This window comes from Solanum tuberosum, unplaced genomic scaffold (assembly GCF_000226075.1).
Source record: "Solanum tuberosum cultivar DM 1-3 516 R44 unplaced genomic scaffold, SolTub_3.0 scf00395, whole genome shotgun sequence".
Classification (NCBI taxonomy): domain Eukaryota; kingdom Viridiplantae; phylum Streptophyta; class Magnoliopsida; order Solanales; family Solanaceae; genus Solanum; species Solanum tuberosum.
In genome coordinates this window covers 58,319-63,091 of record NW_006239328.1, presented here as the reverse complement: position 1 = coordinate 63,091, position 4,773 = coordinate 58,319, and the positions used below count along the sequence as shown (strand labels likewise).

The 4,773-nt window shown below is 29.6% G+C and overlaps 1 pseudogene; it reads right to left on the bottom strand.

Moving 5' to 3' along the window:
* Window positions 1-4,773, bottom strand: part of LOC102586892 (60S ribosomal protein L31-like) — a 16,559-nt pseudogene that overhangs the window by 4,458 nt on the left and 7,328 nt on the right.

Sequence of the window (4,773 nt, the reverse complement as noted above, 5' to 3'; positions counted from 1 at the left end):
CCAATTACATTGCTCCTAAGCTTTAAGGAAACATGGCTTAAGTAGGGAATAGCCTTAACATACTTTTTTCGCTGAATTCACGTGGCCTAACGACTTTTACTCATAACTCCCTCGATACTACAACAAGGTAGGACCATAATCAACACACAAAAATAAAAGATACCATGACAATATGATAAAAGATATGTATTTCCGTCGCAAATTGCTATTTGTTGCTTATAAAAGCTAGAGTTGATTAAAGAAGGGTCTTACCTCGATCTTAAGGTCGTAATACGCCTCAAAACCTTCAAATATATCCAAACCCTTGATGTCCCAATACCAAAGTGTGATATGCTATGAAATCGATAAAATAAATTATACCACGATGATGAGCCCAACGCGTAGAACAACTTTCATCAAGGACTTAAGTCGAGAAAATCTATACTTTAGTTGATCCTAGAAATGGGTTTCTCTATTTTTTTCTGGTTCTTAGTTAAAAATGAAGAAAAGGTTCGAAGAAGAAGATATATGTAAAGTTCCACCGACCTAGGTCCCCACCTCACGTGCCTGCTTGCGCCGTCCCACAAAAATGCAAATATATCTCTCTTCTGAAGTCGTATGAACAAATGGTTTAATGCGTTGGAAACTAGATTCATAGACCTTCGATTCGATAGGTCGTGGGTCCCATAACTCTTTATAGATTGCAAGAAAACCTCCGAGATATTTGTCCCAAATTTCAGAGAAATCTTAAAAAAGGAACTTACGATAACTTCCGCCAACTTTTATTTTGCCACTTACTTAACTTCAAAACTTGAGATACAACCCTTGAACACTTAAAATATGACATACCACATCATTTTTAATTTATTACTCACCCTCCTTATCTTTCCACGAAGACACGAGTTAATTTAGACGTTTTGAAAAGTCGGGGTGTTACAATGCAGGTCCGCGACGCGGAGCCAAGTGCCAAATTTGCCCGACTTTTCTCTTCTTCATTTTCTAACCCCAAATCGCCTAAATTCGATACTTTGGTTCAACTTTTCTTTAGATTCAGATAACCATCACATGTACACAAGAATCTAACTCAAAACTACTCTATAAATCGAAAAAATAATCTCAAGAACTCCTAAATCTCAGCCCAATTCAAGAATGAAAGCAAATTCAAAAACATATATCAATAACATCAGATTTTTAACTTTCTAGAATGAACTTAACGCTGAAATTTACATGATTGGCGTGTGGGTGAACAAACCCAACACTATGGAAGCTTACATACCTGAAAGAACCATCTTCTTGAAGATGTTGAAGGAAAATCTTGAAAGATGAACCCTAGCCTTAGCTTTTCTTGAATTTCTTGAGCGTATAATCTTTGGAGTGGATGAGAGGGTTTTTTATTTAAGAAAACTGATTTTCTACTCGCTTAGGGCAATTTAGATGACCTCCTAAGGGTTTTTAGGACTAAAATACTCTTAAAGAAATAATTAAAACCAGCTGGAAGTCGAAATAATTTTTCACCAGGCAGTGAGGTCTGTATTGGCTCCGTAACGTGGAGCCATCACGGAGTTGCTGCCAGGTTTGTGGGTCGTTAGTAAATTAGTCATAAGTTTTTACTCAAAGCTCAAAATTTAGCAAACTCGGTGGCATTGGAAAGAGGACTCGAAGGGCTTTAATTTTATATCTTGTAACTCACCTAACTCATCATGTACTAGGAGTTATGGTCATTTGAAGTTGACCCAAAACTTAAGAAAAACTTAGGAATGACTTGAATGAACTCTTTTTAGTTCTTCTTGGAACTCAAGGTGCTACATCTAGTGACCTTAATACTCAAGAAATTTTAAATTCCTTGCAAAAATCTCACTCACTACGAAGAACGGTTCGAGTCTTAGCTCAAAAAATATCTGAAGTGTTACATCTTCCTTCGTCATCATTCCTCTTGCGAGCAATACGAACTCTGAATCTCCTTGGGACACTTGGGATTCAGATGTGCTTGTTCAACTTCACGTCCACTCTGACATCCTTTGCTTTCACAGCAAACTTCCGGATCTCCTTGATGGCTGTGGGGGCCTTCTTCTTGAATGTGCAGCCATGCTTGTGGAGGTTGATAGTATACTCCCACTTCCTCTTTTCTTCCTTTGGTTTTGTCCGACTCCTTTAAGTCTAAACTCACACTTTATAGGGTTTCAAAGGAGACAAACCTTGTAAATCTTTTTTTTTTTCTTATTTTGTTTGCCGGAGAAAATTTTAATACACGTGTCAATGAAAATATAAAGGGAAAGAAACTCAGCATATATCATTGATAAGTCTATATTTACTGTACAAATTAGATAACTTTTGGTACAACTTGATGAAGTTGTGTTCGTACAACAAAACTCTCATTTCTAAATATAAAAAAAAAATATATATATATATATGAGTAAAGTAAAGTAATATAACAGGAAAGTGTTAAATGGTCAGAATTATGTGGCCATAATTTGGTCAGAATTATGTGGCCATAATTTGGTCAGAATTGTAAAAAAATTAATTTAACCTTTTTCCCTTTTAAAGTAAAGTCAAGTCAAGTTATTATTACTATTATTTCCTAAACTTCTAAAAATATGTGTCAACAACAATTATTATGTTTAGTGAGTTAGAATTATTATTAATTGTGTGAAGGAAATTATTTAATGGACTTTATAATGTGGGACCATTACCATCTAACTTCACCTTCTTTTAATTCTTCCTAATTCACACTTTCTTTGTTCCTTTTTTCTTCATCTTTTTTGTCATCCTTTCTCTTTTCTTTTCCATTACATGTAAATTAAATTATACAAATTCTAATTTCATAAGATATGTTTGGATACCGTTTATCAATGATTTTCTAATTTTGAACTTGTAAAATAACATTTATTTATTTCTATTATATACAAATCATCCAATTCTAAAATCAAGCACACAAAAAAGATATTCGTTAATATCTAACTTCATAACACAAAATTTATTGGGGATAATATTACATTTGTTTTCTTTATTTTAATTTCATTATAGTATATTTAATACACTATCTTCAATAGTAAAAAATAATATGATTTACTTTTTTTTCTTCCTTTTTTTTTAAAACCAAAGACCACATGGGTTAGGATTTTTATTAAACTAATATAAAATATATACAAATGATGTGGGTTGCCTAAGTGAACAGCCCACCTCTTTTTTCACTAATATATTCATTTGAATATTATATTTCATATTCATCTTTTTTAAAAATAAAAATATGATAAAGATTATTCTTTTCAGATAATAACAAATCTTTATTTAATAAAATTTGTACTTTTATGTGATAAATATAGAAAGATAAGCTTCGTGTGATAAATTTAATAGAGATGAATTTTATGTATTAACAAATAAGAAAGTAATTTTTCGTGTTATAAATTCTTTTGATATTTTATAGTGAAAATATGACATAACACTACAAATAAGTTAATTACATACAAGGTAATTTTAGAAATTTTCTTTAATGTGATACTTCTCACAAAGTTCAGTAATATATTTGATACTTCTCACATGTGATTTTTTTAAAAATCTTTTAATTTCAATGATTATTTTCAGTCTTAAACATCGTACGTGTGGATTATTTTTTCTTATCATTATCTTAATATTTTGTTCAGTTAATAAAAAATATTCTTGTGTATATTTTTTTGTGTATGTGTATAGTTCATTTGATTTATTTTTAAAAATAAATATTGTTCAATTAATAAAAAAATTGTACGCTTTAGTTTTAAAATATTTTTGAATTGTACCTTAAAAAAATGTTCATGAGGTACCAATGCATACCTTTGAAAAAATATTTTTTCGGTTAAAATAAATCTATTTATTGAAGAAGACAATTAAATTTATCATTAATAATAACTACAAATGACTATCTTATCTACTTAAGATTATACTTAACTAGTAAACATGGCCGCGCTTCGCGCGGTATGAAAAAATATTAAATTCATGATTTTTAAAATAATATTTTAGTTTTGATCTTTAAATAAATTAAATACTAAATTCTAACTCGTTTTAACACAGTTTTATAATATACACTTTAAGTAATACAAATAAAATAAATGCTTATGACATGTTATTTTCTTATGCAAATGCAATTGTTAGTGATCTTCTCTTCCCAATTTGCACAGTTTTATATATATCGTCCTCCTATAAATGATTAGCAAAGTAAACTTCTCTTCCCAATTTGCAATTCAAATGACAATTGTTTGATTAATTGATTTCGTTGCTTTTGCATACCTAATTTATCATAGCATGAATCATTATAATAAATAAATGTTTATGTAAAATAGTAAGAATAAAGCATATTCAAGAATTTTAATGATATAATATTAATTTGAAATTTAGAAAGAATTAATTTTAATTTGATAACGTCTAGTTGTAGAAGAACCGATAAGACTTCTTCAAAAAAATTTGAAATGTGCCTCTTAGATTTTTCTTGTTATGGTTAATTAGTAAGGTTGTAAGTACCTGAAATAGGATAAAAATAAAATAAAATAAAAGATAAATAAAAAAGCTAAATGAAAAAAGGCTCAAGTCATTATGTGTAAAACTTTACTTTAGTGTTTTAAAACTTATCATGAAGGATTTGTAACATGAATTTTTAAATTTTTTATGTTAAATATAAAAAATAATCTACAGAAATAAATAATTAAGGAAAGGGCAAAGAATTGAGAAAATAGATGAATATGAAATTATGAATCATGACCTTAGTGATATCTCACCTTACTTCTCTTCTCTCTCTCTCTCTCTCTCTCTCTCTCTATATATATA